A 26,294-nucleotide genomic window follows, 5' to 3' on the forward strand; every position below is an offset into this window, starting at 1 on the left:
GATGTCTTCTCTTGGTAACTATTTGTGGGTTTTTTTTTTCAGTCAAGCATTAATTCAGAGACTTGTCATGAAATGAATTCTGAGAGAAAACATGGAGCTTACACAACTGTATGCCTCCTCTCCACCATCTTGGCCGGAAGTCCTCCTCCCACTTTTCAGTGAGGTGAGAGAAGTTTCTCTGTAAACCAAATATATTTATATTTTCTCTTTGAGACAAATCTTATGAGAGTAAGATTTACACAATGTTCATCTCCCCCCCTTCTTTCCTCCAAATACAATAGCTTTCTTCTGCACTTTGATGAGATGTAATTTCCCTCTTTTTACCTACACTTTTCCTTTTTTTCTTGTCTGATCCCCTTTCCAGTTCTAGTTCCTTTTTTATTTTATAACAGCAAAATAAAATTATACATGCATTCTCTGTGTATGCCCATAACAGAAATGCAGTTCTCAAGAGTTCTTTTTACCCTTTCATGCTTCTCTTGAGTCCTATACTTGAGGTCAAACTTTTTATTTAGCTCTGGTTTTTTCATTAGAAATAAATGGAATTCATCTCTTTCATTTAATGTCTATCTTGTTTCCTAGAAGAAAATGCTCAGTTTAGCTGGGTAGTTTATCCTTGGCTTCATTCCAAATTCCTTTGCCTTTTGGAATGTCAGATTCCAGTCCCTTCAATTGTTTAAGGTGGAAGCTACTAGATCTTGAGTAATCCTTACTTTGGCTCCTCTGTATTTAACTTGCTTTTTTAAGCTGCTTGGAATATTTTTTCTTTAGTTTAATAGTTCTGAAATTTAACCACAATATTCCTTAGAGTTTTAATTTTGGGGTCTCTTTCAAGAGATGTTTGATGAATTCTTTCAATGGATATTTTAATATCTGATTCTATGACATCTGGGCAGTTCTCTTTAATGATTTCCTGAAAAATGGTGTCTAGACTCTTTTTTCATCATAACTTTCAGGGAGTCCAATAATTTTTACATTATCTCTTCTAGATCTATTTTCCAGTTCTGTTGTTTTCCCAAGTAGCTATTTAATTTTTTTTCCTATTTTTCCTTTTTTTTTTTTTGGATTTGCTTGATTGATTCTTGATGTCTCAGCGAGTCATTCATTTCCATTTGAATACAATTCTGATTTTTAATGAGTTATTTTCTTCATTTACTTTTTTTTAACTTCTTTTTGTATTTGTCCAACTGAGATTTTAAATGAGTTATTTTGTTCTATGGAATTTTTTTTTTCCATTTCACAAAAATTTTTTAAGGAGTTGTTTTCTTTTATTCAATTCATAAATTCTGTTTTCCTGGGAGTTCTTTACCTTTTCCAGTTCACAAATTCTGTTTCTCTGGGAGTTTTTTACCTTTTCCATTTCACATTTCAGGGAATTGTTTCCTTTTTCCACTTCATGAAATCTTTCTTTTAATGATTTATATACCTTTTCCAAACTCTCTTGCAGTTTTCCTTTCCTTTCCCCATTCTTCATGTATCTCTCTTTGAAGACTCTTTTTAATTTCTTCTAGGAGAGCCTTGTGTAGTGGGGATCAGATTATATAACTCTTTAGGGCCTCGTCTGGTGGCAATCTGCTTTTAGTCTCCTCAGAGTTGGAAATTTGTTCTCTTTCACTATAGAAGCTGTCCATAGTTAGAACCTGCTTTGCTTTTTTCCTCATTTTTTTTAAAACATTGAGATCTACCTTCAGGACAAGGAGGTTCCAAGCTTCCTCTACAGAGGGTTCCAGGAAGGAACAGCAGCTGTGCTGGGATCTGGTTGAGTCATTCCCAGTGCTGGGTGGGTGTGGCCAGATCTCTGAGACTCCAGCACTTTGGGGGTATACTCTTTAACTTTTGTATTTGTATTGGATGTTTTATAACTTCTGCTAATCTACTGGTTTGCAACCAGGGAAGAGTAGCCAACACTGTGGTAGAATACTCCCAATAGATTCTCTGACCCCCAGAGACTGCACCCCACTTCCTGTCTGCTCAGTCTGTGCTGGCTTCCATGAGGCATTGCCTTCCTACCTGTACTGGCCTCCTCCTGTGCCTGATCAAGACAGACCTTTTCTGGCGAGTCTCAAAATTATCTTCTGCTGGTAATTTGCTGCACTCTCAATATTTATGGATTCTACTAGTCACACACTATTTCAGAGGCTAAATTTTATAATTAATAGTGAGGGTAGCAGGAGAACTCAGAAAGAAGCATGGGTCCTCTCCACCACCTTGGCTCTGCCCCAATAGTCCCATTTTAGAAAAAGAAATAGAACAAGGTATTAATCAACTCTCTTAAGAAAAAATCCCCAGAACCACATGGATTTACATGTGATTTCTAGCAAACATTTAAAGAACAATTAACTTCAATACTATATAAACTATTAGAAAAAATAGGGAATGAAGAACACGTACCAAATTTCTTTTTGACATAGACATGGTACTGATACATAAATCAGATAAGATGAAAACAGAGAAAGAAAATTATAGACCAATTTCCCTAATGAATATTGATGCAAAAATCTTTTTTTAATGCAAAAATCTTAAATAAAATATTAGCAAAGAAATCACAGATAATCATCCTCAGGATAATACACCACAACCAAGTAGGATTTATACCAGGAATGCAGGGCTTGTTCAATATTAGGAAAACTATTAGCATAATTGACTGTATCAATAACGAAATTAATAAAAACTATATGATTATCTCAATAGATGTAGGAAAAACATTTTTTCCTTAAAATAGTCTATAGCATCTATTTAAAGCTATCAGCAAGCTTCATATGTAAAGGGGATAAACTATAATCATTCCCAATAAAACTACAAGTGAAACAAGTTTGCCCACTATCACCAATGCTATTCACTATTATATTAGAAATGCTAGCCTTGGCAATAAGAAACGAAAAAGAGATGAAAGGAATTAGAGTAGGCAATGAGGAAACCAAATTATCACTCTTTGGAGATGATATAATGGTATACTTAGAGAACCCCAGAGAATCAACAAAAAAGCTATCACAAATAATCCATAACTTTAGGAAAATTACATGATACAAAATAAATCCACATAAATCATTAGCATTCTTATATATCACTAACAAAATCCAAACAGCAAGAGAAATCCTATTTAAAATAACTGTTGATAATATAAAATATTTGGGAATTTATCTGCCAAGGGAAAGTCAGGAACTCTATAAGCAAAACTACAAAACAGATCTAAACAATTGGAAAAATACCAACTGTTCTTGGATAGGTCAAGCAAATATAATAAAGATGACAATACTCCCTAAAGTAATCTATTTATTAAGTGTTATACCAATCAAACTCCCAAGAAACTATTTTACTGAATTAGAAAAATAACAACAAAATTCATCTGGAAGAGCAAAAGGTCAAGAATTTGAAAGGAATTAAGGAAGAGAAAAACAAATGAAGGTGACCTAGCTGTACCACATCTAAAACTATATTATAAAGCAGCACACATCAAAACCATTTGGTACTGGCTAAAAAATAAATAACTTGATTAGTGGAATAGTTTCGGTTCACAGAACAGAATAGTCAATTTTTCCAAATAGGCAATTTTTCAGCATTGACAATTGCAAAACCGTTTGTTGCAACTTGTCCCCTCCTTCCCTCTACCCCCTCCCCCAGATGGCAGGTTGACCAATACATGTTAAATATGTTAAAAAATATAAGTCAAATACAATATATGTATACATGTCTATACAGTTATTTTGCTGTACAAAAAGAATCAGACTTTGAAATAGAGTACAATTAGCCTGTGAAGGAAATAAAAAATGCAGGCGGACAAAAATAGAGGGATTGGGAATTCTAGGTAGTGGTTCATAGTCATTTCCCAGAGTTCTTTCGCTGGGTGAAGCTGGTTCAATTCATTACTGCTCTATTGGAACTGATTTGGTTCATCTCATTGTTGAAGAGGGCTACGTCCATCAGAATTGATCATTATATAGTATTGTTGTTGAAGTGTATAATGATCTCCTGGTCATGCATATGTTTTGTAAATAAAAAGCTTTAATTAAAAAATAATTAAAGTGACAAACTGTAGACTGATTTAGATGTGCAAATTAAAAGTCCTGGCTAACTCTACATGATGTCTCAATTCTACTAATACATATGGCTTCGTAGCAGACATGTTTCCTAGCATATATAATAAGTAAAAGTCAAATGGTGTAAGATGAGAAGACTAGGCAGAAGCTCTTCACCACCACCACCACCCTTTTGTCTTAATCATTTTTGAGAGTTTTTCTTTTTTTAGTTTTCTTTTTCATTATGGACTTAATCATCAACAAACACAAATATTATAACGTATACAGAAAAAGAATGCATATTAAACCATCATATTTTGTTTTATAGTTTGTTTTTTAAAAACATGTAATTAATTTTACAAAGAAGTAACAAAGTTGCCATTTTTTTCTTTGTTTTTGAACCTGCCCTTCTTTTTTCTTTAATATTTCTCTGTCTTCTTTTCTTTCCTCCCTCCTTTCTTCTTTTTTCTTTCTCTCTTTTCCTTCTTCTCTGTTTTTTCCCTCCTTTTCCCTTCCTTCCCTCCCTTTGTTCGCTTCTTCCTTTTATTCTTTTCTTTCTTTCTTCGTTTCTTATTTATATCACTACTTAGTCACTCACCTATTCCCCATTCCTTAATTAAAGCCTTTCTTTGTAATATATAAAGTCAAGCAAACCATTGGTCATATTTAACAATGAATGCCTTATTCTTCTCCTGACAATCACTTTTCTGTCATGATTTGGGAAGTGTGAGTCATTATCAATCTTCTAAAGTTATCATTGATCACTATCTTAATGATAATTCTAAAGTTTTTTGGAGTAGTTTACAAAATGTTGAAATGTTCTTTATGGACAAGAATTGTTTTGTTTTGGAAATATTTGATCAGTTAACCAACCTCTTTTATCCTTCTGGGGTCTTTTCCCTATATCATTCAATTGTTATTTATAAGATCATTTGATTTTAATGTTGCAAATGACCTTAGAGTTCATCTAGTTTCCCAGCTTCATTATAAAGAAGCCAAGGTCCTAAGTGATTTTCCAAGATCACAGAAGTAACTTGCATCCAGATATTCTGAATCCACATTCACCTTATTTATAAAACCCTTCCTAAGTTTGTAAAATTCTTACTATAAATTATGGATACTGAACTGCTTACACAATTAAATCCTCTACATCCCCAAGTATGTATACATTTGGAATTGGCCTGAATGTTTTTATAATGTATTTTTAAGTGCTCTTCCCTGAAACTATGTGGACCAAATGCCTAACTAAAAACCTAGATTTCCAAGAGATCCGTAAGGTTTATTTGCAGAGGTTAGCAATCTACCTAACAATTTAGTTCAGACAAGCTAGGGAAAACAAGAGAAACAAGTGAATCCTTTATGTTCAACATGGAACATATGTTGACACAGTTTGATAGAAACATTATGCACTCACATCACTGCTATGTTTGCATGGTAGTCCCTTCATAAGCATCTGAAAGAACTATATCAGGATCTCATAAATCACATGCTATATTCCCCTGCTACACACATGTATGACAATAGGATATTGGACAATATCAAATTCTCAAAGAGTGGGCATGACATAGTAGTGGCGGGCATGATATATTTTCAATGTGGGGATAAAAGGGGCAACATTTTAGTCTTAAATATACCCATAACATCTTTAAGTTGAGCAGCTGGAACATATGAAACATTAACTGCTTCTGTTTTGAGGATTGTGGGCTGGATTGTCTCTTCAGACTGATATAATTCTTTCATTTTTTAAATGTCAGTAATGAAGTAAGTGTACTGGAAAATAAAGGCAAATTTATCTTTGTCAATTTTTTAGTCAAGCAGAAGACAGAATGTTTCAGGTGGTGTTATGGATAGGAGGGAGTTAAATTGTGGAAAGTGACAGATCCTAGGAGGTTTCACTGAAGTGGTCAGTGGAGCAATTGGATAAGGACAGCTTTTGTAAGAGAAGAGGGTAAAGTAACACTGACAAAAGCTCAATTAGTAGGCAACAAACATATGATGCTAAGCAATGGAAAAGCTCTGAATGATTACTGTCTTCAAATATTTGAAAGGTTATCATTTATTTGAAAGAGGGTTTAAATTTGTTCTGCTTATCCCTAGAGGATAGGACAAGGTGAGATACGTGAAAACTACAGGGTAGCTAATTTTGGCTCAAAGTAATAAAAATTTAGAAGAAGAAAAGCTGTTCAAAGTAGGCCTCAATAGGAGTTAGTAGGTTCCTCATTACTTCAAATAGATGCTGGGTGGCCACTCATTAGGGACATTGTAAATCAGTTTCCTCTGCAGATATCAACTGCATTAGGTGTTTTTTGAGGTCTCTTAGGGCTAAGTTATTCACTAACTTTATGATTCATGAAAGAAAAGATATTTCAATTTATCATATGCATAGTATCATTAATTTGAGCATTCATCATATGTAATAATGATTAGAATTGTTTTGTTTGGCCCCCAAGGGCAAAACTAGAAGCAACAAATTAAATTTTGGAGTAGATGGATGAATGGGAATTGGTTTGTAAAGATGCCGATGTTGCCTTCTTATAAAGTGGAGAAAAGCCTTAATAAATAGATCATCCCAAAACAGAATAAATTTCCTCAAAAGGTATTTCATTTTCTACCATGAGAGATTTTGAAGCTGAAATTATACTACCACTTGTTAAAACAGAATAAAGTGGATTACTGTTAGCTAAGGTCTGGAATAGACAATCTCTGAGATCAGAAGATCATAGATTTTTAGTTGAAAGAAAGTTAAAGGTCATTTACTCCAATTCCTTCATTTTTAGATGCGGAAACTGTAGCTCAGAGATGTGATTACAAAGACAAAAGTGTAGAAATGGGATTTTCTCTACTCCAAATGTTGCAGTGAATCTCTGAGATTCAAAGAACCTGTGATTCCAGAAAGAGGACATGCTTCAGGTAATCTGTGACTTCATCAATGTGGGCATGATTTCCATTGGTACAAATTATTATCCACCCATACCTTCCTTCCTTCTCTCATCAGTGCACCTCTTATTCATGTCCTCCCTTAAATCCTCATATTTATCTTCTGTTTAACTTGTTAGAGGCCTTATTCTGTCTTTTTTGATATTTCATGGACAACAGTAAGCACTTAGATTGCTCATCTGTTATCTCTCACTACACAGTTATTTTATCCATCCTCTTTGCAATATTATAAAATAGGGTTGAAATTATTTTAATTACCCATAACTGCTTTTTTGGGCTTTTTTACTTATCTTATAATTTGATATTGTCAATTGTTACAATTGGTCAATAACCTGTACAGAGATAGCTGTTTTGGAAGTGACCAAGTGCCTACAAAATAATGTTTCTAGTTGCTTTTAGATACATCATGAAGAAAATGTTGCCAATTCTTTTATTTGCTTCTTCACAGAAAACCTATGAAATTTAGCTGCAAGATAATATATGTAAAGTGTTTTGCAAACCTTAAAGTACTATTTAAATATTAGCTATTATAATGTCTGCTGATACTCATTTATTCAGAATGTCAACTGATATGATTTTATTCTCCTAGAACTATGCCAACTCAATAGTTTTTAAACAAGGATTCCATGTTTAGAATGAATTAAAATATTTTGAAATATTATTTGAAGTATTAATTTCACTGCTAAAAAATCTGTGTCCAATAAGCAATTAGTCAACACATTGCCTCAGAACCTTATCAATATGGACAGCCACCTTGGATACTAGGGTCTGATAGATGAGCTTTTGCATTTTCCAAAACAAAAAAGTTGGGCCTAGAATCAGGAAGATCTGAATCAAATAAATCTGCCTTCACTCATTTTACTAGCTATAAAACTTTGGGGGAATTCATAGAACTTCATTAAGCCTTAGTTTCCTCATCTGTAAAATCAGTTAATAATAACACCTACCTCTCACAGTTGTTATGAAGATAAAATGAAATCATTTTTGTAAAGAATTTTGCAAACTTCAAATTATATAAATGCTAATTACTGTTGTTGCTGATGGTGTTCCTCATCATTATTACACCATATCATCTAGGGCAGGGGTACTCATACTTTTTAAATAGGGGCCAGTTCACTGTCCCTCAGACTATTGGAAGGTCAGACTATAGTAAAAAACAAAAACTATGAACAAATTCCTATGCATGCTGCATATATTTTGAAGTGAAGAAACAAAACGGGAACAAGTACAATATTTAAAATGAAGTAAAATTAAATCAACAAACTTACCAGTATTTCAATGGGAACTATGGGTTTACTTTTGGCTAATGAGATGGTCAATGTCTGGTTCCATAGTTGTCACTGCTTCGTAACAGGTGATGCAAGTGTGCATCCATTAGTCTTGATCTGGTTGGAGATTTCAAATGTTTCATTCTAGAAAAGGTCTGTTCACAGACATAAGTGCTGCCAAAGATGGTTGCCATTTTAAGTGCATGGTTCCTGAGATGAGGATATGTCTCAGAGGGGAGAGATGCATAGAAATTATGAAAGCTGCTTGACTTGAATGCATCTTTCATAGAATCACAATTCTGCAGTTCAAGCAGTTCAATTTGATAAATTGTATTCACATTTTCAATGTCAATAGAAAATGGGTTATGTAAAAGCTCTTTAAATCTAAATTGGAACTCCTTTTGCAATTTTTCCAGTGAATCCACACGTTTTGTTTGGGAATGCAATCAACAGTTTTTCTGCTAACAGATTTTGAGTTGTGGGGAGATGGCAGAAGTTTTCCTCCTTTATTTGTTTGATGAGGAGCCCTAATTTTATTTCAAATGCTTTGACATATGATTGCATATCACAGATGAGCTTCCCTTTCCTTAAAGTTACATATTGAAATTGTTGAGTAGCTCTGTTACATCTGTCAGAAAGGCAAGGTGCCATTTCCATTCTGCATCATTGAGCTCTGGTACTTCTTTGTTTTTTGAAAGCAGAAAAGTTGTAATCTGTGGAAGTAAGTCATAGAAATGTTTCAAAACTCTCCCTTGACTCAGCCAATGGACTTCTGTGTGATATAGAACATCTTCATACTCAACATTTAGCTCAGACAGAAATTCCTTAAATTGTCTGTGATTTAGTGCATTAGCTCTAATGAAGTTAACATAAGATACCACAATTTTCATAACAGTCCCACTTCAGTGATTTACTATACAGTGCTTATTGGTGGATGGGGCATTGTATGGCTATTGGATGAGAATGGTTATGTTTGTGCATCTCCTGGTTAATGAGAGCAATTACTCCTTTCTTAGACCCCACCATGCTAGGAGTACCATCAATTGTCACACTGGCTAGTTTAGCCCAGTCCAGCTCCAAACCATTCAGAGTTTGGCAAACCTTTTCATAGATATCCTCTCCTGTAGTTGTTCCTTTGATGCTTTGCAGTGCAGCAAGCTCTTCTATGACTTCAAAATAATCATTCGTCCCACAAATAAAAATTAGAAGTTGTGCAGAATCACGAACATCATTGCTTTCGTCGAGTGCCAAGCAAAAATATGAAATTTTTTAATGGAGTTTGGCAAATGCTGATGCAGATTGTCTCTCATTTCTTCAATCCTCCATGTAATTGTAGGTCCTGAAAGACTCATTGTGTTAAATAAATCAGCCTTCTCTGGACACATCTCTTTGGCAACAGAAAGACAAATTCTCCCTCCATGAATGGTCTGCCAGTGCATGCTATTAGCTTGGCAACTTGAAAACTTGCTCACAGTGATGAAATATTTAGCTGCTTCTGATTCACAAAAGTATTTTGCTGAGTTGTCAATGTATTTTTTAGTTTTAATATTTTATCTTTTCTCACTTCTCCAACCAAACAATCATATTTATCTTTATGCTGAGTTTCATAATGTTATAGAGTTGCATAGTAATGCAAATTACATTCTTTGAACACAGACACTATATTCTGGCATGTTAGACATATAGCTTTTTCCTTGTACTGCATGAAAAAGTAATCATAAGTCCACTGTTCTTTGAATATCCTATACTCCAAGTCAATTTTTCTTTTTCTTGACATCATTATTTCCTAGGGATTCCAAATTGCTATTAGTAAAATACATAACACACACACACACACACACACACACACACACACACATATATATATATATATATATATATAGCGCTACAAAAACAATATATCAGCAATAACTTTGCCCACACAGAGACATACAGACTGCAATGCCCAACTTCCTCCAATTGCCTCTGAGCTGTGATATCTCTGTTTCCCGCACTCTCAATCCTGTTCTTTCAGAAAATCATCAAAGAGAATGGCCCAGATGTAATAGAATCAGAAGGTAAAATAGGCATTGAAATAATTCAACAAACACCTTCTGAAAGAGACCCCAAAATAAAAACTCCAAGTAATATTGTGGCTAAATTTTAGAACTATCAGACTAAGGAAAAAATATTACAAGCAGCTAGGAAAAAAATTTTTTTAAAAGAGGGAAATTACAACTCACGAAGAGACAAAGGAAACCTATCATATCTGAGGGAATTAAAGGAGGGGAAGGAACATTGTGTGAATCTTACTCATCACATTTGGATCAAAGAGAAAATAATAAGCATATTTGGTTTACAGAGAAAGTTCTCTCACCTCATTAAAAAGTGGGAGGGAAAAGGGAAAAGGAAAAGAGTAGGCTAAATTGAAGTGAATACAACATAATAAGGAAAAGATATAAGAAAGGGGGAGGGACTCAAAGGGGGTGGGAGGGATTCTTAAGAGGGAAAGCTGCGTGAGGCAAGTGGTGACTATAAGTTTAATACTGGGGAGGAAAGTAAAGAGGAGAAAGAAAAAGAAAAGTAAAATATGGGGATAATTAGATGGCAGAAATACAAAATTAGTAATTTTAACCATAAATATGAATGGGATGAACTCTCCCATAAATCTAAGGTGGATAGCAGACTGCATCAAAAGCCAGAATCCTAAAATATGTTACTTACAGGAAACACATTTAAAGCAGGGTGATACATACAGAGTAAAAATAAAAGGCTGGAACAGAATCTATTAGGCTTCAGGTGAAATAAAAAAAAAAAGCAGGGATAGCCATCCTTATCTCAGATCAATAAAAAACAAAAACTGAACTAATTAAACGAGATAAGGAAGGAAATGATATCTTGCTAAAGGGTAGCATAGATAATGAAATAATATCAATATTAAACATATGCACCAAATAAATTCCTAAAGAAGTTAAGAGAGTTGCAAGAAGAAATAAACAGCAAAACTATATTAATGGGAGATCTCAGCCTTGCAATCTCAGAATTAGATAAATCAAACCACAAAACAAATAAGAAAGAAGTTAAAGAGGTAAATAGAATTTTAGAAAAGTTATGTATATGATCTTTGGAGAAAACTGAATGAAGCCAGAAAGGAGTACAATTTCTTCTCAGTAGTTCATGGAATCTATATAAAAATTGACCATATATTAGGACATAAAGACCTCAAAATTAAATGCAGAAAGGCAGAAATGGTAAATGAATTCTTTTCAGATCATGTTGCAATAAAAACTGCATTCAACAGAAAGCTAGGGGTCAATAGACTAAAAAGTAATTGAAAACTAAATAATCTCATCCTAAAGAATGAATAGGTGAAACAACAAATCATAGCATAGACGCAATTAATAATTTCACACAAGAGAATGACAACAATGAGACAACTACCAAAATGTGTAGGATGCAGCCATAGTGGTAACAAGGGGAAATTTTATATCTCTAGAGGCTTACTTGCATAAAATAGAGAAAGAGAAGATCAATGAATTAGGATTGCAAGTTAAAAAGCTAGAAAAAGACCAAATTAAAAACCCCCAATCAAATACTGAACTTGAAATTCTAAAATTAAAAGGAGAAATTTTAAAAATTAAAAGTTAAAAAAACTATCAAAATAGATAAATCTTTGGTAAATTTGATTAGGAAAAGGAAAGAGGAAAATCAAATTGTAAGTCTTAAAAATGAAAAGGGAGAACTTTCCACCAATGAAGAGGAAATTAGAGCAATAAATAGGAATTACTTTGTCCCACTGTATGCCAATAAATTTGATAACCTAAGTGAAATAGATGACTATCTTCAAAAATATAACTTGCCCAGATTAATACAAAAAGAAGTAAATTAGTTAAACAGTTCCATTTTAGAAAAAGAAATAGAACAAACTATTAATCAACTCCCAAAGAAAAAATCTCCGGGATCAGATAAATTTACACATGAATTCTACCAAAAATTTAAAGAATAATTAACTCCACTGTTATATAAACTTTTTGAAAAAATAGAGAATGAAGGACTCCTACCAAATTCCTTTTATGACACAGAAATGGTACTGATACCTAAACCAAGTAGTTGAAAACAGAGAAAGAAAAGTATACACCAATCTCCCTAATGAATATTGATGCAAAAATTTTAAATAAAATCTTAGCAAAAAGATTAGAGAAATTCATCCCCAGGATATCACACCATGACCAAGTAGGATTTATACCAAGAATGCAGGGCTGGCTCAATATTAGGAAAACTATTAGCACAATTGGCTATATCAATAACCAAATTAACAAAAAAATATGATCATTTCAATAGATGCAGAAAAAGCATTTGATAAAATCCACCATCCATTCATATTTAAAAAAAAAAAACTAGAGAGTACAGGAATAAATGGACTTTTCCTTAAAATAGTCAGTAGCATCTATTTAAAACCATCAGTAAGCAACATATGTAATGGGGATAAACTAGAACCATTCCCAGTAAGATCAGTAGTGTGAAACAAGGTTGTCTACTATGACCATTACTATTCAATATTGTATTACAAATGCTAGCCTTGGCAATAAGAGATGAAATCAATTAGAGTAAGTAATGAGGAAACTAAATTATTACTTTTTGTAGATGATATGATGGTATACTTAGAAAACCCCAGAGATTCTACTAAAAAGCTATTAGAAGTAATTCACAACTTTAGCAAAGCTGCAGAATACAAAATAAATCCACATAAATCCTCAGCATTTGTATACATCACTAAAAAAATCCAACAGCAAAAGATACAAAATATTTGGGAATCTATCTGCCAACGGGAAATCAGCAACTATATGAGCAAAACTACAAAATACTTTCCACACAAAAAAAGTTACATTTAAGCAATTGGAAAAATATCAAGTATTCTTGGATATGTCAAGCAAATATAATAAAGATGACAATACTCCCAAAACTAATCTATTTATTTAGTGCAATACCAATCACACTCCCAAAACACTATTTTAATGAACTAGAAAAAGTAACAACAAAATTCAACTGGAAGAACAAAAGGTCAAGACTTTCAAGGGAACTAATGGAAAAAAAAATCAAATGAAAGTGGCCTAGCTGTACCAGATCTAAAACTATATAATAAAGCAGCATTCACCAAAACCATTTCGTATTGGCTAAGAAACAGACTAGTTGATCAGTGGAATTGGTTAGGTTCACAGGACAAAATAGTCACTAACTTCAATAATCTAGTGTTTGACAAACCCAAAGATACTTCCTTTTCGGATAAGAATTCACGTTTGACAAAACTGCTGGGAAAATTGGAAGTTAGTATGGCAGAAACTAGGCATTGACCCACACAACACCATACACTAAGATAAAGTTAAAATGGGTTCATGATCTAGGCATAAAGAATAAAGATTATAAATAAATTAGAAGAACATAGTATAGTTTACCTCTCATACCTGTGGAGAAGGAAGAATTTGTGACCAAAGAAGAACTAGAGTTCATTATTGATCACAAAGTAGAAAAATTTTGATTATATCTAAATTGAAAAGTTTTTGTACAAACAAAACTAATGCAAACAAGATTAGAAGGGAAGCAATAAACTGGGAAAACATTTTTAAAGTCAAGGGTTTTTATAAAAGCCTCATTTCCAAAATATATAAAGAATTGACTCTAATTTATAAAAAATCAAACCATTCTCCAATTGATAAATGGTCAAAAGATATGTACAGACAATTTTCAGAAGAAGAACTTGGAACTATTTGTAATCATATGAAAAAGTGTTCCTAATCACTATTGACCAGAGAAATGCAAATTAAGACAACTCTGAGATACCACTATATACCTCTCAGATTGGCTAGGATGACAAGAAAATATAATAATAAATGTTGGAGGGGATGTGGGAAATGGAATTGTAAATGCATTCAACCATTCTGGAGAGCAATTTAGAACTATGCTCAAAAAGTTATCAAACTGTACATACCCTTTGATCCAGCAGTGTTGCTGCTGGGCTTATAAATATCCCAAAGAGATCTTAAAGAAGGGAAAGGGACTTGTATGTGCAGAAATGTTTTTGGCAGCCCATTTGAAGTGGGTATAAACTGGAAATTGAATGGATACCCATCAATTGGAGAATGGCTGAATAAATTGTGGTACATGAATGTGACAACCATGCTAGCACCCCAGACACCCCAGAATCATCCAGAGTCAGGTTAAGCAAAAGTCCTTAGTCTTTATTTTTGGTCTTTAGAATCAGGATTGAACAGGATAGAAGCAGAATCTCTGCCACTGCCTTCTTCCTCATCCAGTGCAAAAAGTGACCCTGGCTAGTCTTACTTCACCCCCTAATCCTTCCTACAATCCTCTGTATACACCAACCATTGATCCAGCACAGGATAGTGGGAAGGGTCATTTTCCAGGCATATGCCCATAGAGTATTGTCCAATCAGTAATTAACCCTAAGTGCTTGAACCAACCTCAGTGCAACGACTCAAGAGTTTCAGCCCTCTACACTAAATGTTATGGAATATTATTGGTCTGTAAGAAATGACCAGAAGCATGATTTCAGAAAGGCTTGGAAAGACCTACATGAACTGATGCTGAATGAAATGAGCAGAACTAGGAGATCATTATACAATTCAACAACAGTACTATATGGTGATCAATTCTGATGGACATGGCTCTCTTCAACAATGAGATAAACCAAATAAGTTCCAGTTGTTCAATAATGAAGAGAATCAGGTGCACCCAGAGAAAGAACTATGGGAAATGAGTGTGAAACACAACATACCTTTCCACTCCTTCTGTTTTTGTCTGCTTGCATTTTTGTTTTCCTTCTCAGATTATTTTTACCTTATTTCTAAGTCTGATTTTTTTTTGTGCAGCAAAATAACTGTGTGGATCTGTATACATATATTGTGTTTAACATATACTTTAACATATTTAACATGTATTGGTCTACCTGCCATCTAAGGGAAGGGATGGGGGAAAGGAGGGAAAAAGTTGGAACAGAATGTTTTGCAAGGGTCAATGCTGAAAAATTACCCATGCATATGTCTTGTAAATAAAAAGCTATAATAAAAAAAAGAAAAAAAAGCATTCTCAAAAATGGAAAAAGAAAAATAAAAAAGAAAATCCGGAATGAGAGTTGAAAGCCTAGGCGATGACTGAAATGACTAATCAGTAACAATAACAGTATTCTAGTAGTACTATTTGTGATAGGTATTGTATTAAAGGCTAGGGATAAAAATAAAATATTAAAACATAATAATTGCCCTCAAAAAACTTGTAATATACTGGCCACAATAATAGAAAAACAAATTTATATATATATACACACATATATATATATGTGTGTGTGTGTGTGTGTGTGTGTGTGTGTGTGTGTAAAAGAAAGTTCCTTGAGGACAGGAACTATTTTTTACTTGTATTTTAGTTCTTAGCACTTACTTAATGCCTGACATGTAATAAGTACCTAATATATGGTTTATTATTCATTCATTGGTAGTTGAAGAGAGAAAGAGAGAGAGAAATGAAGAGAGAGATTAATTAAAATGGGGTAGAGATTATTTAGACTCACTAGATAAATGACATCCTAATGTTACAGACAAATTTCTTCATATGAATGCTGTTAACCTTTAGGGAGTAATTGAGGAAAGACAAGTAACATTGGTCTACAAACAGAAAGAAAATGTTAAATCAGTTTTCAAAAAGTCAAATATGTTGGTTTCTTCTAATTGCAAGTATTTCAATATTTTGATCACTAGACAACTCCCAGGAATCATTTTTAAACAAGTGGCTGTAAGCAACCAATAATATTAGTTCACATGATAGAAAGTTCAGTTTTACAAACATAACCACCTGTTGAGTAGTGAAAATCACCTTTTCAAAAGTAAGGAGATTGAGGAGCAGTATCTTAAAACTAATAAACATGTAAACCAGGTTTTGATCTCTCATCTCTTGATTTTAGGTGCAGGGTCTGTTCCTCCACACTAGGCCATCACACTTAAAAAGAAAAATCTGCTATTCTCTAGGTTCATAACTTCAACATTACTCTCTCCCTCGTTATTTCCCCTCCTAATGTCTCTCCTAATTCCCCTCATTTCTCTTCTAATTTCCAATTAGTTGTCAAACCTTGGCACTTCTGCCTTCACAATACTTTCATCATCTTCTTGACACCCCCACAACTATCATTTTAGTTCATCCATTACTTTAAGGTCCCATCATCTTTTGCCTAAATTATTGTAACAGTGTCCTAATTGTTTTCCTTGCTTTAAGTTTCCCCACTCTAGTATATCATCTATCTTTCACACAAATACCTAAGTGGTTTTCCTTTGATACTGACCTGATCATGTTGATTCCACTTCCTCCATCCCCTCATCCCATTCAATGCACTCTAGTAGCTTCCTATTGCTTCCAAACCCTCCTCTGTTTAATTTTTAACCTTTCATATCTTAGCTTCAAGATATTTTAACCAGACTCGCTGTATACTACCCCTTGCCCCAATTCCTGCACTCTACAACAAAAACAAATTGGCCTTCTCTGTATTCTTTACATATGACTCCATGTCTCATCTCCTTCCTTTTGCTATGATAATCCCCAGTCTTTTGAATTACTTCCATTTCAAAGAATCTCCTCTTTTTTCAAAATGTAATTAAGGTGTCATTTACTACATTAAGCCTTTCCTAATCATCCCAACTGCTTAATATCTTATATTTAATTACTCTGTAATTATCATCTTTATATTTATTCTGTATAAACTTCAATATTCATACATTCTCTGCTGTTAGAATATAAGTTTCCTTGAGAGCAAAGATTGTTTCATTCATTGCATGCACACATCACATAGACAACGCCTGGCACAGAGTAGCCACTTAATTAATGACTATTTGAAAGCATGGGTCTATTACCAACAAGTCATACCAAAGTAAGTTCTCATTCTTTTTGACAGAATCTAGTGGAACAAATTAATACTGAGAGTATAATATAGTTATTACTTCTGTAAGACATTCAAAAGTTTCTCATAATATAGAAGATGAAGAAATATAAACTAAATGATAATATCCTAATAATAACCGAGTACAGGTAGGTTAATTTGGAACTGACTGATCAGAGTTTTGACAAATGGATTTTTTTTCAACCTGAAAGGAAGTCAATAATAACTCAAAAGATTACATGGACTTTGGGGAATGGTTTAGCAGAAAGAGCACAAACTGTTGAGCCTGAGGACTTGGGTGTAAATTTTTGCCCTGATGATTTTCTTCTATGTAACAATTTACCTAAGCCTCAGTTTACTCATCTTGTAAAATAAAAAGCTGCTTCTAAGGGTCCTTTTAAATCTTAAATCTATGGTTTGGAATCTTATTCTATGATCTTTCTGTATAATGCTTTATAGTTTACAAAGTGTTTCCATCATAACATTATAAATTTGATACTATAAGTTCATTGCCACTATTTTGCATTATTAGAACACTATAAGCATGACCTATCAAACAGTTTCAAGATCCATTATCCAGTAACAGGCAGAATCAAGACACAAATCCAGATCTCCTGATTCCAGGTCCATTTTTTTTTCTCTAGTCATTATACCACATTACTTGTTAGACCATGGGACTTAGTATATAAGTTTATTTATTATAAATATTTATATTTATTTTTATTGTATTGTATTGTATTTTTATTTTATTTATATTTATTATGTTCAACATGTTTAACAATAATTTAAATAAAGTCATAGATGTTTTATTTCTAAAATCTACATGATGTTGTAAAGCTTAAGAAAATAACTAACGTTGGAGGATGAAATTTGGAGACAAAATGGTCTCTTCAGGTAAGAACTCTGGGCCAAAACACAATAAAATGAAATTTAATAGGATTAAATATAAGTCTAACATTTAGCTTCAAAAAATCAATTGTATAAGTACAAGATGCAGTTGAAAGGCAGAGATTTGGTAATATGATATGAAAGTTCATATGAAAATAACCTGGGAAATTTAGATTGGCTATAAATTCAATATAAGATAACAGTTTGACTTGAAAGCTACAAAAGTTAGTGCTAATGTAAATTGAATTAATAAGTTTTGGGGAGCTGATTTTCTTTTCATCCAAAGCTGTGATCTCATCTGTGTACAAACCACTGACAAACATGACAAATATTAAGTAATTTATGGTCTTAGAGAGTTGTCATTGAGAGATAAAGAGACTTGCCAATGTTTATACATTTATTGTGTCAAAAACATCAATTGAAGCTAAGTCTTCTTGATCTTCCTTTTGCCCATTATCTGTTTTCTCATTCATAGGATTCTAAAATAAAATAGACCCTTTTCCTGGTGTTTATATTGTGTCTTAAGATGTTTGCAAAGAATACGGAAGTCTACTTGGTGAAAATTATAGACAAGACATTTTTAAGCTTTAGACAAGAAGGGATTTCTTAAATCAAAGCTTTCAAAAATCAGCCATTATGCCTTAGGAGGATGAAAATCTCCATCCCTGAGGGTCTTTCAACAATGGCTATAAACACAATTGTTGCAGATATATAGAATGCATATAGATATGCATTATAATTCATGATCCTTAGTAGAACTGAATACCCTCCAAAATCCCTTCTAGAATTAAGACACTTTTGTTTTATTTTAAGTTCTGTGATTCTATAAGGTCAATTCCATTATTTGACTGTACAAAGGCTAAAAATATGCATAGTTAAGCAAGATACACCAAGACAGATAACATTATCTATACTCCAGTAAAAAAAAATATTAAAAACACATTCTGGTAAATCAGGTAATAAAGGAAGTCTATTTCAATATTGCTTCCTTAAGAAATAGGGTTTCATCCAAGTATTAGCAGATAGAAGCAAACTTCAAGTAAATATCTAAAATAATTAAGAAAATCTATACAACAACCTAAAGGCACAATGAGGAAAATTTTGAATAAAAGATAAATTAATTGCATCAGAAAGAAATTACCTATTTTCCATGGATAAATGAAAAAACAAACAAACCTTTCATCAGAAAATTGAGACCAATAAAGAAATTACAATGAACATTAAATAAAAACTTCTTTAAATAAACTAACACTCTTTTAAAGAGCCTTTCATCTTTATTCTATTTTATTTATTTAATATTTTCCCAGTAACATTCAAAACAATTTTTTTTCCATTTGGTTTTAAAATTTTTGAGTTTTGGATTCTCTCTTTTATTCCCACTTGCAATTAAGAAATCACATGTGAAGGTATGTGAAGCATCTCTATAAAAGTCAAGTTGTAAAAGAAAACATAAGTTCCCACCATAATGAAAATAAAAATCCTGAAGAAAAATTAAATTTAAAACAGAGAAAGATAGAGAGAGAAAGAGAGAATGCTTCGATCTGTATTAAGACACAATCACTTCCTTTTCTGCGTGTGGATAGGATTTTTTGTCATAAGTCCTTCAAAGTTATCATGGATGATTATACTACTGAGAATAACAAAATCAGTTATAACTGGTTATCCTACAGCATTGTTATTACTTAGTATATAGTACATTTCACTTAATTTGAGTTCATGGAGGACATTCCAGGTTGTTGTTGTTGTTGTTTTCTAAGAGCATCCTGCTCATCATCTCCCATAGAACAATAACATCCCATCAAAAACACATACCACAATTTATTGAGCCATTCCCAAATTGATGGGCATTCCCTCAATTTCAAATATTTTTGCCCTGAGAAAAAAACTGCTATAAATATTATTTTACATCCAGGTCATTTTCCTTTTAAAAAAAACTTCTCTTTTGGTATACATGCCTAGTGGTGATGTAGTTAGGTCAAAGAACAGACATGAATTTATAGCCCTTTGGTCACAGATCATATCTTTTTATCATTTATCAGTTGGGACATGGCTCTTACGTTTAATAAATTTGACTCAGTTCCTTCTGTGTTTGAGAAATGAGGCCTTATCAGAGAAACTTGCTTCAAAATTCTTTTTACAATTACTAATGCAAAGTGTATTCCCTCCCCCATTTATTTTCTCTCTCTCCTTTCACCCTGTCCCTCCTCAAAAGTGTGTGAAGGTTTTCTGGAGGCAGCCTTAGTCTCAGTTGAAATAAATAATTACTACAAAATCGCAGCCAGCTAGTAAAAATGCAAACGTTTATTTCTCCTTCCAAATTAGCCCAGTTAGTTCAGAGACCTATCTCTCTGCTTGAGCTCTTGCAGCTTTGTCCTTGGCTTCTCCCTCTGTTTTCTTCAGCCTCCAGCTCAACTCCGACTCGTGGCTTCTCAATCTCCAACTGAGGTGAGTAGGCTTCTGTATCTCCCAGAGTGGTCTGTCTCCAACCCCAGTTGAAGTTCCCCAGAACTCCCTCAAGTCGCTCACCGGAACTGTATTTATGCTACTTCTCTGAGAGTGGGATTGTGGGATATCTCCCAGCATGCTCTCTGAAATCTCCCAAACATGTGAACTCCATTGAGTACTTAGATACTTATGAGCTCTCTAAAGGTGTGAACACAAGCATTGTTCAATCAGTTCCACTTAGTACTTTGTTTCAAGTTCTGGCCCAAAATATCTTTTTCTAAGATCAAATCAACTCCAATGGCTTAACACTTTGTAAAGATTCCAACAAAAGTGTATGCCCTCCCTCCCCTGATATGCCCTCCCTCCCCTGATATGCCCTCTTTTTTTAAATATCACTTTTCCCATAACCGATTCCCCTCTTTTTTCCTGCAGGATAAGATATATTTCTATGCCCATATTGAATATATATGTTATTTCTTTTTTGAGCAAATTCTGATGATATATTCACTTACCTTCTCTTTTTCCCCTTTCCTTCCAACTATAAAAGCTTTTTCTTGCTTATTTTTATGGTAGATAATTTGCACCATTCCAATTTTCCCTTTCCTCTTTTACCTCTTAATTTCATCATTTTTTTTAAAAAAGATATTATCCCTTCATATTAACTCACACCTGTGCCCTCTGATTACTTCTAACTGCCATAATAAAGGAAAGTTCTAATGAGTTACAAGTATCATCCTCCCATGTAGGAATGTAAACAGATAAGCTTTATTAAGTCCTTTATGATATCACTTTCCTGATTACCTCCTTTTGCTTCTCCAGATCCTACAGGTTAGGACTGTAACAAGAGCTATGCTGGCATGGTCTGCGTTCGGATTGTGAACTGGGCTCCCACCCTGGTTCCACAGCCTTTTTCTGCTGACCTTCCAAGTCCTCCAAGACCACCAAGTCCTTTGGTGTCTCTGGGCTGAGAGGTCTGGAAAATACTAGTACTGAAAATCAAATTTTCCATTCAGCTCTGGTATTTCCATTACAAATGCTTGAAAATCCTCTTTTTCATTGAATGACCACCTTTTCCTCTGACAGATAATATTCAGTTTTGCTGAGTAGATGAGTTTTTATTGTAATCCTAACTCTACTTCTCTCTAGAATTCCAAGCCTTTCCATCCTTTAATGTAGAACTACTAAATCTTGTATTATCCTGATTGTGGCTCCACTGTACTTGAATTGTTTCTTTTGAATGCTTGCAATATTTTCTCCTTGACCCAGGAGTTCCAGAATTTGGCTATAATATTCCTGAGAATTTTCATTTTGGGATCTCTTTCTATTTTCCTCTCTGGTCCTAGAATAGTAGGACAGTTTTCCTAGATAATTTCTTGAAGGATGAAGTCTAGGACATTCTTTTGATCATGACTTTTAGGTAGATCAATAATTTTTAATTATCTCTCCTGGATGTATTTTCCAGGTCAGTTGTTTTTCCAATGAGATATTTCACATTTTTCTATTTTTTTTCTTTTTTTTTCTTTTTTTGGTTCTACTTTATTGTATCTTGATTTTTCATAAAGTCATTAGCTTCCATTTGCTCAAATATATATTTTAAGGAATTATTTTCCTCAGTAAGTTTTTGTAGCTCTTTCCCCAATTTTCCTATTATGCTGGAAATTTCCTATTATGCTTTTTAAAGCATTCTTCTCCTCTTTAGCTTTTTGGTATTTCCTTTTGCACCACTCTCAATTCTTTTCTTAATTTTTTCTCTATCTTTCTTACTTGATTTGCAAAATCTCTTTTGAACTCTTCCATGGCCTATCCCAATTCTTATTTTTCTGGGAGGCTTTGGATGTAGGAACTTTGACTTTGTTATCATCTTCAAAACATATATGTTTTGATCTTCCTTGTCACCATAATGACTTTAAATGTTCAGAAACTTTTTTTTGTCTGCTCATTTTCCTAACTTATTACTTGACTTTTAACTCTCTTTCCAGGATGGAAGATGCACTATCCCAAGCTGCAGGGGTTTTATTCAGTTGTTTCAGAAATCCTCCTAGGGAATATGACCAAAATAAATCTTTAATATGCTCGAGTTGTTAGGAGTGTCCCTGCTCCATTGTAGCTGTAAGATCTAGTGTGGTGGCCTGGGTTGAAGGTGGGGCTGGGGCTGCCCTGACTGGAACTGGGTTGATGTGGCCTGCACTGAAACTACACACCAACTCCCTCACTGCTGCCACAAACACTCTCTGCTGAGCTTCAATGTCCTCCCTGGTGTTCCCAGGCAGAGAACTCCACAAGGCCCCCTCACTAATGCTGATTTAGAAGTCTTGCCATGCTGACACTCAGGGCTTGGTCAGGACTGTAACAAGAGCTGTGCTGGCATGGTCTGCGTTCGGATTGTGAACTGGGCTCCCACCCTGGTTCCACAGCCCTTTTTTGCTGACCTTCCAAGTCCTCTTTGGTGTCTCTGGGCTGAGAGGTCTGGAAAATACTAGTACTGTTGCTGATTCAGAGGTCAGACTGGGATCAGGTTCTGGGGTTGGGACTGAGGTGGGGCTGGGTTCAGGGTGTGTTGGCATGGCCTGCACTAGGACTGCATTCTGGACTCCAACCCAAGTGTCATGCACCTTTGCTGATGAACTTCTAAATTGCCTTCAGCTGGAAAATGTTCTACTCCATCTTTTTGGATGTTCTAATGATAAAAAATGTGTTTAAAATGTGTTTAAAGTTATTATGTGTGTGTATGTGTATATATATATATATATATATATATATATATATATATATTATATATATATATATATTCTACCCCAATTGGCACCCAAGAAAATGACAATGATAAAATATCATACCAAAATGTGTGGGATGCAGCCAAAGCAGTAATAAAGGGAAATTTTATTGCCATTGGGGCCAATTGTTCTTTGAATGTTTGTTAGAATTCATATGTAAATCCTGGGGATTTTTTTTTAGGGAGTTGATTAATAGCCACTTCTATTTCTTTTTCTGAAATGGGACTATTTAAGCAATTTCCTTCCTCCTCTGTTAATCTGGGAAGCCTATATTTTTGGAGGCAGTCATCTATTTCGCTTAGGTTATCAATTTTATTGGCATAAAGTTGGGCAAAATAACCCCTTATTACTTCTTTAATTTCCTCTTCATTGGTGGAAAGTTCTCCCTTTTCATTTTTAAGACTACTAATTTGATTTTCCTCTCTTCTTTTTCTAATCAGATTTACCAAAGATTTATCAAATTTATTGGTTTTTTCATTAAACCAACTCTTAGTTTCGTTAATTAGTTCATTAGTTTTTTTTACTTTCAATATTATTAATTTCTCCTTTTAATTTTAGAATTTCAAGTTTAGTAATTGATTGGGGTTTTTAAATTTGGTCTTTTTCTAGCTTTTTAAGTTGCAAACCTAATTCATTGATCTTCTCTTTCTCTATTTTATTCAAGTAAGCCTCTAAGGATATAAAATTTCCCCTTATTACCGCTTTGGCTGCTTCCCACAAATTTTGGTGTGATATCTCATTATTGTTTTGAGGCTGAATTTAATAGTTGGTTATGAGGGGAATGAGAGGAACTTAGAAAGTAGAATGTGCCTTCTCAGCCATCTCTTTTTTTTTTAATAATTATAATTTTTTATTGACAGAACCCATGCCTGGGTAATTTTTTACAACATTATCCCTTGCACTCACTTCTGTTCCAATTTTTCCCCTCCCTCCTTTCACCCCCTCCCCCAGATGGCAAGCAGTTCTATACATGTTAAATATGGCACAGTATATCCTAGATACAATATATGTGTGCAGAACCAAACAATTCTCTTGTTGCAGAGGAAGAATTGGATGCAAAAGGTAAAAATAACCCAGAAGGAAAAACAAAAATGCAAACAGTTTACATTCATTTCCCAGTGTTCTTTCTTTGGGTGAAGCTGCTTCTGTCCATCATTGATCAAATGAAATTGAGTTAGATCTTCTCTTTGTCTGAGATATCTACTTCCATCAGAATACATCCTCATACAGTATTGTTGCTGAAGTATATAATGATCTCTTGGTTCTGCTCATTTCACTTAGCATCAGTGCAAGTAAGTCTCTCCAAGTCTCTCTGTATTCATCCTGCAAAGTTTTCTTATCCTCTGGGGCCAGAGGGGTGGAGAAGAAACTAGCTTGTATGTCTATTACTGTAACTGACCAGTCGGTGGGTACTAAATTAGGAGATGGCATGCCAGGCTGTAGGGCTCCCATAGCTTCAGTAGTAGCATTAACAGCCCTAAGGTCCACTAGCATTCCGAATTTCCCAGATTTTTTCTTTATAATAAATACAAGGCTATTCCATGGGCTGGACATTGGTTCTATATGTCTGGCCTTCAACTGTTTTTGCATAATTTCACATAAGGCTTAAGCTTTATAAGCTGAGAAAGGCCATTGGGGCACCCAAACTGGGGTCTTAGATTTCCATGTTAATGGTGTGGATGTGATATGAAAGGTGGTGCCCAAACATCCAATGATCCCAATTAAAAATCCTATGGAGGTGATATATAAACTGAGGTCCCACAAGCCTTCAATATATCCCTGCCCCATAGATTGTACCTGAGGCCTGTGACCACCAGGGGTCAGACTATCCCCTGTTTGTCAGCAAACTGCCAGGGCCAGTCTTCTGCTGAAACCCTTTTAGATATAGCAAGTGTGAGGGCATCCATTTGAAAGGCACTGGAGCCTACATTCTCTCATCTCTTTATTGTCTCTTCCAGGACACCCTCCCCATCTAAAGTAAGCGTGGCCTTCTGGCAGTTAATATTAGCATTCTCCCCTGCCAATTTCTGTATAAGGAGGTTGGAGGCTTCTCCCTGTCCACTGACCTCTCAACAGCCACCTGTAGGCAGGCCACAAAATCAGGAAAAGGTTCATTTGGGCTCTGTTTAATCCTAGTCACTGAGGGCTTCTGCTTTCCAGAAGTCTGAATTTTGCTAAATACTCTTTGGACACACTGGGACACAGCTGCATATACTGCTGTATCATATTGCATTTGGTCCTCATTTCTTTTATACTTTCCAGCTTTCTGCATTATTTGTCCTAAATTTATCTGGGAATCTCCAAAGCCTTCACAAAGGGGTGCAGAGGGAGCGGCCGGAAGACATATCTCCTCAGGGAGGGCAGGGGAGGAGGGAGAAGGCCATGCCTCAGAGACAGAGGTGACCTTCCCTCTGTTTGCTTTCTCCTCCCTTGTCTTATCACCATCCTTTTCCTCAAGGTCATATGTCTCTCTGTTTACTTTCTCATTACATCTTATCCCTGCCCCCTCCTGTTCTGTCATATCCACTTCCTGCTTCTTCCTCACTACCTCTTCCTTCTTTTATGTCACAGCCACCTCCTATCTCTTCCTGTTTATTTCCTGATTCTTTCCCACAGCTAACTTCTGCCAGCTCCATTTTATGGGCACACCTGGTCCTGGTGAGGGCCTGTTTACCACCTTCATTTGTTTCATGACTCTCTGTTTGCACTTCATCATCTACTTTTAATGGATTGCCACTTGCACCTCTTAAAGTGCCCCCAATCACTTGATGCCATTCTGGGATGGCTCCCGGAGTTTCCTTATCGTAGGAAGCCATCTGACTACCTACTACCTCCCACGTTTTAAAATTCATTTCCAATCCTGCTTGTTTTACTATTCTATAAGCTTCTTTCTCTGGTACCTCCTGGTCTGGGACCCTCACAACAATCTGTCCCATTTTTCTAACTTTCTACTCACTTTAGAGAATAGTTCTGTCTTTCTTCCCACCTGTAGGCCTGCTACAAAGTGAGATCCTAGCCAAAAGTGTCCCTTGTTCAGGCACCACTTGTT

General features: G+C 34.6%; 1 protein-coding gene across 1 annotated transcript in view; it reads left to right on the forward strand.

The window, feature by feature from the left end:
• The first annotated feature begins 6,817 nt into the window (after positions 1-6,817).
• SMARCA2 (SWI/SNF related, matrix associated, actin dependent regulator of chromatin, subfamily a, member 2) overlaps positions 6,818-26,294 on the forward strand; it is a 278,733-nt gene continuing 259,256 nt past the window's right edge. The window contains exon 1 of the mRNA XM_031943983.1: positions 6,818-6,926. The gene's annotated coding sequence lies outside the window, so the exon portion shown is untranslated. The remainder of the gene's footprint in view (positions 6,927-26,294) is intronic.

Source organism: Sarcophilus harrisii, chromosome 1, assembly GCF_902635505.1.
Source record: "Sarcophilus harrisii chromosome 1, mSarHar1.11, whole genome shotgun sequence".
Lineage (NCBI taxonomy): Eukaryota > Metazoa > Chordata > Mammalia > Dasyuromorphia > Dasyuridae > Sarcophilus > Sarcophilus harrisii.